Here is an 11492-nt window from a genome sequence, read left to right on the forward strand (position 1 = left end):
TAATCAGGCGAGGCTCGTTCTGTGTTCGAACGGGGTCGTTCGAGGTTGCTGCGTAAGCCTTGTTGTAGTATATATCTTACCAAGTGAGTACTCCTCGACTGAGCCTGAAGAATATGGTTCTCTGGATACGTGGAACCAGGCTCTGACCAAATCGCGCGCAACGCTTGCGCGTGAAATGGAACTGCGAGACGCATTCGTGGGGGGCGCTGCGAGCGCTCGTTGGTGACGGACGCACTCCACATCGCCTCCGTAGATTTCCTGCTATTTCTGCGGACATCCACCTTGGTACCCCTGAAACTTGAATTTATCGTCACCGCCAAGTTCTCCGCTTCGCCTAGACAACACCTTCGTCCAGGTGGGTCCAGTTTTGACAACTTGAGGGACGTCCTTCACTCCCGGCTACAACGCCGCCTCGCTAAGGGCTCTCAGCCCGGTGATGGCGGCCGCTAACGTGGTTACGGGCTATGATCCTACCTCAAGCCAAATGCTCTCCATGGAGATTTCATCCTCCGTAAACACTATGCCATCAGAAGATGAATACCTCGACGACATGGTGAGACTGTGGCAACGCAAGCAAGCGAAATCGAAGCCTGCGTCTCAACAACAACGAGACGCCACAGCGGGCCACCATTCCCCAGCCTTGCAAGGAACGCCGGCGCGCCATCCCTCCGGTGGTGTGCCTACCTCTGCTCCGTCCTCGCAGCCAGCGAAGCAACGCAAGTGGCGTCCGCGTCAAACTCCTCGCCTCTCTCGCGACGACTACATCGTGGTAGTGAAACCTCGCGTTCCCTGCGAGCTACGCACATTTGTCCCGGCCGATCGCGTGGGCGACGCCATCCGCAGCTACCTTGGCGACCGGACTACCACGCAAATTCAAGTGTGGCCAATCTGGGAACAAAACATCTTAGTCTGCAGCACCACCATTTTGCCTATGGCACAGCGACTTCTCGGGGACTTCCAGCTGCAAGTGGGGGACCAGCAGCTACCCGTTCGAGGCCACGCCAAGGCACCAGGGGATACATGCAGGGGCGTCATCAACGTAAACCCTGCTGAAAGCCCGGAAAAGATAAAGTCTGAACTGTATTGGCCTCGAGGTACTATCCTTGCGGTCCGCAAACTCGGAGATTCCGCGGCGGCGGTGGTGACTTTCGAGGGCACGAAGTTACCCCGCTTCCTCTCTACCACTGCGTGGCGACGTACATCCGCGCCTACAAGAAAACGGTCCCGGTTTGCACCAAGTGCGGTACCATCGGCCATCAACCACCTCAGTGTCCTCACCCCGCTCCAACGCAGTGTGCCAAATGTGGAACCCCCGCACCTGCAGGTCTCAATGCCCACGACTGCCACCCCAAGTGCCTCCTCTGCCACGGCACCCATGAGACTGGGACCAGTGGCTGCACGGCAAAATATCGAAAATATCGGAAACGCAAGCAGCCCTCAACATCTCCTCGAGGGACCACCTCATGTTCGTCACAGCCAGACAGCGGCACCAACCTGCATCAGTCGGCTCCACCACTCCACGCCGACACTCAGGCATTCCCACCGCTCGAAGCACCAGCGGCGGTACCTCAGGTGAACAGTTGGGCAGGGAAAGCTGCTTCTAAGCCTCTCTCACCCCCTTCTGTCGATCCTCCTTCTCCCGAACTTGCGGCCCTTCGCCAGCAAGTTGCGGCACTTCAAAAGCAAAATTCTCTTTTAACTAAACAACTCGAACTCTTAAATAAGCGACTTCAACCCCAACAACAGTGTACTGCAAGGCCATCCGGTATTGCCTCCTCTGTCCAAGCGGCTACGCCAGGTACGTCCAAGCTTAGTCCTCGCGCTAAGTCCACTCCCATTAAACCGCCGGTTCAAGCAACCATTTGTACTCCAGCACTCGGAACCGGTGCCACATCTACTCCAGAAGCTCTTGAGACTCCTGGGGCGCCTCAGGTTATCTTGCCCGCTAACCAAACTCTCCCTAGCGAAGAGCGCACCCCGCGCGTAGAGGAACGCCTCACGCGCGTCGAAGCTTCGATTAATCACCTCCTCACCAGCTTCTCAATCCAACGCATAGTAGTAGAGGTTACCCAGGCTATTCAAGCCTGGGCAATCACCCAGTTTCAACCCAAGGCATCGCGTTCCCGCTCCTGCTCGGTGAGCAGTGAGGGTACAGCTCCACGGCGTCGTCGTAAGGTGGCTACCACCACCCCGCCGTCGGATAATCCGGCCTCCGTGCCCCTCCCTGCCTCTGAGGAATCCGAGCGGGACATGGAGGACCAAATATAAAACCGAAGACAGTCACGATGGCTACCAATCGTACGTCCCGTTCAAATATTGCGTCTAAATTCGATATCATACAGTGGAACCCTGGAGGCTTCGGGAACAGGCGAAAGCGTTCACATCTTTCCCTTTTCCTCAGCTCACTTGGCTCTCAGCCGGCCGTCTTGGCGCTCCAAGAATCTGGCCCTGCTCCATTCCTTTCTGGATACTGCTCCTATGTAGGCGGCACCACCACATGCCTTTCGTGCATAAAGCTTACACGGCGGTACAGATTGACCTCGATCTGGATCTTCCTTACGACTACTGCATGATATCAGTGCTGTCTCAGCGGAGGGGCCAACCATCAATACATATCTTAAACGTGTACTGCCCCCCTCGCCTTGCAAGGGCTTCGTTTGCGCATCTCTTCCATCGGGCGCTGCGTATAGCGGCCCGACAACCACTGGTGATTGTCGGGGACTTTAATGCCCCCAGCCCTCACTGGGGTTACCACTACGAGAAGGCCCGGGGAAGAGAGCTCAAGGAGCTTATTTCCTCGCTGAGCCTGACGCTTCTTACCGATCCGGCACAACCCACACGTTCCGGCAACTCGGTCACGCGAGACACATGCCCCGACCTCTCCCTCACCCGTCCCATCTGCGATGCTACATGGGAGAATTTAGGCGAAACCCTAGGCAGCGATCACTTTTTACTCCGCATTTCGGTCACACCGCGGCAGAAAATGCGCCAACACTGGGGCCAAGCCCGTCTCACCGATTGGACTCAGTTCAGAATGCAACCATTCCCCGCCGGCCTCTCCTCGACCGAATATGCAGCGTGGGCATCATACGCTCTCCATATAAAACAAGCGAACACTCGCACCCTTGCAACCTCTAATTTCACTCCTGCAATCGATCCACACCTCCTACATCTTTGGCACGCTCGCCGCGTGCTCATAAGGCGCTGGAAACGCAACAAACTTAATCGGAAACTTCGCGCTCGCATTGAGGCGCTCACTGCAGAGGCGGCCGCATACTCCGCACAACTTTCCGATGCTAACTGGGCAGACACCTGTTCGAAGGCTGCAAACCAGATGAGCTCTAAGAGTGCGTGGCGACTCTTTAGAAGCCTTCTCGATCCCTCCACCACCAGGGGAGAAACGCAACGCCAGCTCCACCGTGTTCTGCATGCCTTTCAGGGCACTAGGAATGAACTCGCGCGAGAACTTTGTGACCGCTACATCTGCTGCACAAATGATCCCGCAGGCCCAGCATATACGTATTCCGGCGCCCCTAACACCGACCTCGACGCCCCATACACGCTTCCTGATTTACAATTTGCACTCACGAAAATGCGACGGGGCACGGCCCCTGGACGCGACGGAATCACAGTATCGCTCCTGGCAAATCTTCCCGACCAAGCACACCTCTCACTACTCCACCTTATAAATTCGATATGGAACGGCTCTCCGCTTCCAACGGAATGGACCACATCGGTCGTGGCATTCATTCCCAAATCGGCAAAGTCCGTTAGTATTGAGGCACTGAGACCCATCTCACTTACGTCTTGCGCAGGCAAACTCATGGAAACCATGGTTCGCGAACGCCTTTCCGCCTACTTGGAGGCCAGGAGGACCTTTGCCGACACGATGTTTGGCTTTCGCCCCCATCTGTCGGCGCAGGACGTCCTGCTCCAGCTTCAACACGATATCATAGAGCCGACTACTATGCGCCATAACGATAAAGCCGTGCTCGCTCTCGATCTCCGCGGGGCGTTCGACAACGTCAAGCACAGCACTATACTCACTAACCTGTCTACCACAAACTGCGGGCAGAAGACTTTCAACTACATTCGCGCCTTTCTATCACATCGCACCGCCTTCATTCGCCTTAATTCTACCGAACACGGCCCGTACTTATTAGGCACGCGGGGTACACCTCAAGGGGCAGTCCTGTCTCCTCTGCTTTTTAACCTGGCGATGATGAACCTCCCCTCTCTTCTAAGCGAGGTCGAGGGAATACAACACGCACTATATGCGGACGATATCACAATCTGGACCAACACCGGCTCCTTAGCGCAAATCGAAGAACGCCTGCAAAAGGCTGCCCTTCTGGTGGACACCTACGCAGGTTCATGCGGCCTGGAGTGCTCTCCAGCTAAATCGGCTCTTCTTTCAGTCTCTCCGCTACCGCCGCCTCAAATTTTTCTTCCGTCCGGGCCCGTCCCGTCAGTGCAAAACATTCGGGTTCTTGGCCTTCACCTCACATCGTCCTTGGATCCAAAGGGCACAATAGCAGGCCTCAGACGCACCAGCGAACAGGTGAGCCGCATGATACGGCGAGTTTCTACCAAGCGCGGCGGCCTCCGCGGGTGTCAGTCCCTCCGATTGGCCCACGCGTTTGTGACCAGTCGCATCCTCTACGCCTTGCCTTACCTTCGCCTGCGTCGTCGACACGAGCACCAGCTGGACGTCCTTCTTCGTTCAGTATACAAACGCGCTCTGGACCTACCTATTGCAACTTCCAACAGCCGATTCGCGGCTCTGGGGGTACACAACACCTTTGCGGAGATGCGCGAAGCTCATCGCGTTAACCAAATCAATCGACTGTCGCAGACGCCATCAGGGCGCCGTCTTCTACACAGACTTGGCCTTAACCCGATATCTGACCAAGACCCTCTGCAGCCGGTACCAGAGCTCTGGCGTCAAAAGCTATGGGTGGAACCTCTACCCCGTAATATGAACCCCGACCTTCATCCTGGCCGTAGACTAGCACGCGCCGCGGCCCTTCATACGCGACACTCCGATCGTCCTGGTGTTTTCTACGTGGACGTCTCGGGTCCCTCCCCCTCGGGTCACTACACGGCTGCCGTGATTACAGAGGGCAAACACGTAGATGGCCTCTCCTTCCGAGCAGACACAGTAACGCACGCTGAAGAGGTTGCCATAGCTTTGGCCGCCTCTCACCCTGCCTCACGCACCATCCTGACGGACTCGCGCTCGGCCTGTTCTCAGTACCTTCAGGGTTCCATTGCCCCGCTGGCGGCTAGCCTGCTACAGGCAGCCTCTTGGCGCTTTAACCCTCATCCCATTCGTATAGTCTGGACCCCAGGCCACTCGGGCCTGCCCGGCAACGAGGCGGCAAATGCCGCTGCCCGCGCTTCTCCTGTCCGGGCCGTTGCCCCTCCATGTCCCGAGACGGAATCTGGCAATACCAACCTGACACGCTTTCGCGAAATTTTGGCTTATTACCGGGCTTCGCGCCGCCTCTACCCGGACCCCGCACGCGGTTTGGAGAAAGCGGACGAACGACTGCTACGCCGCCTGCAGACAAACACCTTTATCAGTCCGGCGGTCGCCAGGCACTTTTTGCCGGAAATCAATGGCACCTGCTCGACCTGTCATGTCCTCGCCGACACATATCACGTCGTAGCATCGTGCCCAGTTAATCCCGTCCCTTTCTCACCCCCTTTTCCTATCCCAACTAGAGAGGCTTGGGAGGAGCACCTGCTCGGCTGCTCTACCTTGGCTGCACAACGCTCCTTGGTGGAGCGCGCACGGGCAGCTTCCAGCTCCACTGGCGTCCCGGAATAGGGTCTTGCCACTCTAGCACGCCGATGGGCCACGTCGGCACTCTCTAGTATACTTTTTCCAAAATAAATGTTTTTTACCACCACCACCACCACGCATTCGTTTGGTCGTTAGTTTGTTTGTATTTTGGTGCACATGTCGCGTTTTAGTTTCCAAACGTAAACAATCTTTCTCATACTAACAATCCAAACATATTAAACGTGTATGCCTTCCCCTGCAGACGCTCCCAATATGCATTTCTTAGCGAGCCGTTAATTTTCGGGCAAAAGCTGTGGCAGCCGTAACAACACTTGTCAGCTTTACATGTTGGCCTGTAGAGGGCATTTATTTCATAATGAAGAAATTCAAAGAAGCCTTCATGGAAAGCGATCCACGTGAATCTGCTTAGTACAATGGGTAAAACGCATTCGTGTAGTTCTCGTATAGTCCTGTTCTTCAAGCGTGTCCATGCAGCGCCCTGGGTTCTCTCTTTGTTTCGGCATATAAATGCCACGGTCGCTGGATAAAAACAAGGTGTAAATGCTTACGATCCTAAATTCCGAGCAGCGTTCCTGAAAAGCGTGGCTCGAGGTACGCGATGTGCGGCGCCCGCCCGCACATCGCGAATTGTTGAAAAATTCCCGTGGAATCTCCTTCTGGAGCTTTTAGAGGCGAAACCCCTTAAGCTATGAGTCGTGCGTTCGCTATGTAGTAGTAGTAGTAGTAGTAGTAGCAGTAGTAGTAGTAGTAGTAGTAGTAGTGGTAGTAGTAGTAGCAGTAGTAGTAGTAGTAGTAGTGGTGATGGTAGTAGTAGTAGTAGTAGTAGTAGTAGTACTAGTTGTAGTAGTAGTAGTAGTAGTAGTATCAGCAGCAGCAGCAGCAGCAGCAACCTCCACGGCTGGACTAGAGGAGCGACACGTGCGCACTCTTTTGAATTCAGGAGGAAACCCGCGCACGTTAATCATAAATAAAAAGATAGTTGTTTTTGACGAACTAACCTATACAGAGACGAGTATTGGTGACTTGATATCCAATAAAACTAGCCTTGAATTCGATTCTTACTAAAAAAAAAACTAGTAACAGAAGGCCGCACTTTGAGCACTATCTGACACACCCCTCAACCCTCCCCATAGGGAAAAAAAAAAACGCTATAGGCCTGCGCAGAAGGCTCAGCACAGTCACAGCGAAAGCTAGAAAAGCGGCCTTCTAAAGCCTCTTTTAGACACTCATTGGGTAACTGCTGCAAGCAGACTTGCTTGATACCTACTAGGTCCTTATTAATAAATTTATTTGGGTAGTAGGATGGCATTCATTATGCTATTTTTCGTCATTCATCTGAGAAGCGTGGTATCGGCTAAACACTTTCAAGGAATTTTGTGCCAATTGTTCATGCAGTGCTGACGACGATGAGGAATTATGGCGGAAGTGGGTATGCGCCACAGTTAATAGGAGAATAAGAACAAGCTTTTGTAATGGGCTGGAGCATTATACGGCCCACTCGTTACGCTATTCGCATTGTGCGGTGACTGCTTGTTTTTTCGCTGTTTCGAAACGCTTTATAAGTCGTATTAACGCGATTGCTTTCCCGACATCAAGCCTGCCTAGGGCAAGTTTGCCAACGAGTCCCATGCACGAGCGTGGCTCAGAGCAATAAAGAATAACAAAAACAACTGGCGTGGCTCAGTGGTAGAATACTGTGGCTGGCACCCAGCGGACCCGGGTGCGAGCCCCACTGTGTCATTGGTACTAAGTTTTTTTTTCTAATTTCTCGTGATGTGGTTACGGACACCGGCGGCGGCGGCGGACAACTACACGGCGCTGCGCGAGACTCGAGTTGTGGTCTCACAACAACTTTCGCTTTAAAAGGTTGCCACCTTGAACTTGCTGGGCGTGCCGTCCTTAGTTTTAGTAAGGTTCAGCGAAGGTTAAACCGCAGTGCCATGAACAAGTGGCGGTGAACATAGACACTAAGCGCAGGCCGTAGGAGAGAGAGTGCGCGCGTGCCGCTCTTTTGGTCCAGCCACGTGCCACCACTCGTTTAGTCCTTGGAATGTCCGCTGGATGGATGACTGTACTTCTATATGATGAAAAGATACGAGATGGCGGTACTCGGAGTGCTCACTAAAGAAGGACGGACGGATGGATAGACGCATGGACCGACGGATGGGCAGACAGATGCACGGACGCACAGACCGACGCGCGGGCAGACGGACGAACGCAGGGATTGACGCATGGACGGAAGCAAGAACGAACGGACGGACGGAGGCACGGACGGACAAATGGCCGTTTCACCCCACTCATCATCATGCACTTCGTGGACATGCTGTGTTTCTTTTTTTTTAAGTGCGAACGCACTTTATAAGCGACCCTGAATCCGCCGTCCACGGTGCGCCTCCTCCTCTCTCCTAGCAACGGCGCGAGGAGCGGAGAGGAGCATTTGTAGCAACGGCGCAGCGACGTCACACACCACGTGATTGCGCACGCTCCGCCCTCCGCTCCGTGGCTGCGCGTGCCCACGCAACCACGACTTGCTCGAGATCGGCAAGTCGTCATAGGTATGGATCACGGAAGAAAAGGTAGGAGAGGCCCTGACGTCACTCGTTGTGAAGCCGCGATGAAACCGTAAGTCGGCCATATTGACTGGGCAAATTCTCCTCTCTTGTTTACATCGGAATGTAAAGTGGAAAAGCACGACTCTCTTTCCGGCTCGGAAAGCACGTCAGCTGCGCAGCGCGCGTGTCGTGACGATCCGAAACTAATGGAACGGGGCTCAACACTCCGGGTCAGTGCGACACCTTCCGTGAAATCATTTCGTCCGAGTATTAACAGCGAGCAACAGCTCACCGACAACGAAGCAAGTGCAAGAGAACGCGCGCTAGATGCACTGACAACGGCGAGTGTTTTCACGTCATTCACTCAGCAACTGTACAGACAACATCATCGGTCGTGTGCCTTCTACGGTTGCGTTCCGACACGAGGCCGATGCAGCGCCCGGCCACTGTGTCCGTGTTCCGTGTGAATTAAACTCACCGGCGTCTGTGCTCCGCAACCATGGTGACTTTGAGCACGGTGCAAGTGACACTTGAACGCGGTTGCTCTAACGTTAAGATTACATGCAACGCTTGGGCGACTATAACAAGCGGAACAGAAAAGGTGTTTTATTACGCGCATGCAAGTTGTTACTGTACACATACAACACGAAACTACGTATGGGCACATGGTCCTCATTGCGTCTGGCTGGGCTCAACAGCGTCGTCCGTTGTCACAAGCAGGAGCACTGCCCAACTGTCACTGACCTGCAAGGCGTTCATCATCGTTCCACTTCGTCATGGTGCCCAACGAAATTTCGCTGAACACTAACTGCTTCATCCGCGACATCCGCCGCACGACATATGAATATGCACTAGTTCTATGCACTCTTGAAACCCCGTGATGGACAAAAGGATTTGTAAACGTTGCTAAGAGTACACTAACTGCCAGGAGAACATTGCGTGACCACTAACGCGGCGCAGAGCACAGATATTGTCCGCCACGGCTCAGCACGAGACCTGGAGAGGCACACATGCCGCCGCCAGCCGCAGCCGCTCACTGCTAGACCAGCTCCACTGCGCAACACGTAACAATAGCAACGCCGCCATTGTGCCCAGTGAATATGGCCGCAATGATGTCCTTTCCTCGACACTTTTAACGTAGCGCGTCGGCTGGGCATGCCCTCCCCTGCCTTTCCTTCCCCCATAGTATGGATCCATCGCAGGCATCAACCTCGACTGCGATACCTCCAACAACGAGTACAACGCAATCGCATGCGAGCATTGCACGCGTCGTTGAAGATTCCGCGCCGGTTGAAGACAAGGCAGCGCGGCGAAGGGCCCGTGAGGCCGAGCGCAAGCGGGCGAAGCGGGCCGCGGACATAAACATCATTATAGTGCGAATTTACTCTCACATATACGCGTAAACTCACCAAGATTTCCCGAGAGGGTCTAATGGTTCCTGGGAATCGCAATGTGATCACACGGGGGAGTTTACGTTAACTCACTGGCGAATGCCAACGGAATTTAACTTTACTCCCCCTCATAGCATCACCCCCTATATTCGCACTTAACCATGTTCACCCTCGGGGAAATGCTGGGGAGTTTTTAAGGGGCGGAGCTTCTTATAGCGACACCCGGTCGTCCCTCGTAGTCGTTGTAGAGTGTAACAGGTATAACATTTTGACCTCCAAGGTGGTGCCGGGGAGAGATTTCTTCTGTGCGTTGTTGAACAATAAAAAATAAGGCTCAATCTACATGCCAATGGCTGCTAAGAGGGAATGAGCGACAGGAGCATTCGGCTTTTAGTTAACGCGCACGTTGCGATCCCCATTAGCAACCATTGGCATGTACATTGAGCACTATCTGACAAGAAAGGGTTTCTACGTTTCACTGGCTGGGTGTAACCTCCTTAGTTTTAGAAAGATTTAGCGAGCGTTGGGCCGCAGTGCCATGAATAGAGTGAACTAGTATATACCATGAACTCGAGGTGGTTAAAGGGTTGATCAAGCCCTAAGAAACTGCGTGTGCCGCCTCTCGTTTAGTCCTTGGAATGTCCGCTGGATGGCGGTGCTTCTATATGGGGAATATATGATGAAAAGAGGCGAGATGGTGGTACTCGGAGTGTTGAATAGATTGACGAACGGGTCAGGCACACAGACAGATGCATGGATGGACGTATGAACGGACGCAGGGGCGGATGCATGGACGAACGCAGGGACGGACGCACGGATGGGCGGATGGACACATGGATGGTCACACAGACGGACGCATGGTCGGACGGAAGCAAGAACGAATGGACGGACGAATGCTTCGCCCCACTCTCCGTCATTCACTCCGTGGATATGCTGTCATTTTTATTTAGTGGGAAGACCACGAACTGGGCAACTCTGACTGGTATTTACACTTTTTTTTTTCAGAATAACTTGTATTTGCGACGCCAGGTGGTGCTTGTATCGCGAGTGCACGCGCAGGCTATCTCAATTCCAATATGAAAAACTAAAGATCAATTGGATGTTTTTGCTAAAGAAAACACCGTTTTGAAATAAAAGGTCGAGGCGTTTAAAGTTTCTGTGCAGATATGTTCATGTTCTTGTTTATTTCTGCCATTATGTACAAGAAATATAGCAATGATTCGCTTACGTGGCTTGCTTTTTTAACGTGGTCATTAGAAGTATGGTGGGGTTGTTAACACGTGCTCCGTCAAGATCGTGCTTCATAGGATCATTTCCATAGTGCGATCGCCGAGACGCAACCGCGATCTCGGAACACATTCGACCACGATGATGTGTCGTGGGTCTCCGCTTGAGCGTGAAGCTGGCTCGGTAACTGGGGCGTGCTCTGGACCGAAGCTTTGATGACCACCCTCAGGTATTATTGGTGCCTGAGGATGGCGGAGACCCTGTCTGAGTGGCCGGGTGTTTGCAATCTAAAATAAGACATTCAATCTCTGAGGTCCGTGCGATAAACTGATTTACGGCTATGTCCCATTGCTCTCTCGCCTTATCAGGCACACATTCATAGAGCAACATACTATATATAAAGTGGCCACTGGAGCCTTGGCACGGCTCAGTGAGAATGGATCTGCCTAACCGTTAGATTGCGTACCCGTCCTCGATTTTATTCTTTTGTTCAGACATGTTCAGGCCTTCTCA

General features: G+C 53.4%; 1 non-coding gene across 1 annotated transcript; it reads left to right on the top strand.

Annotated features, from left to right (window-relative positions):
* The first annotated feature begins 11042 nt into the window (after positions 1 to 11042).
* LOC119183675 (small nucleolar RNA U3) lies at positions 11043 to 11252 on the top strand. The gene has a single exon (XR_005111394.2). It is a non-coding gene; the product is annotated as a small nucleolar RNA U3 (small nucleolar RNA).
* Positions 11253 to 11492: the final 240 nt, after the last annotated feature.

The sequence above is a fragment of the Rhipicephalus microplus genome, chromosome 2 (genome assembly GCF_043290135.1).
Source record: "Rhipicephalus microplus isolate Deutch F79 chromosome 2, USDA_Rmic, whole genome shotgun sequence".
NCBI classification, from domain to species: domain Eukaryota; kingdom Metazoa; phylum Arthropoda; class Arachnida; order Ixodida; family Ixodidae; genus Rhipicephalus; species Rhipicephalus microplus.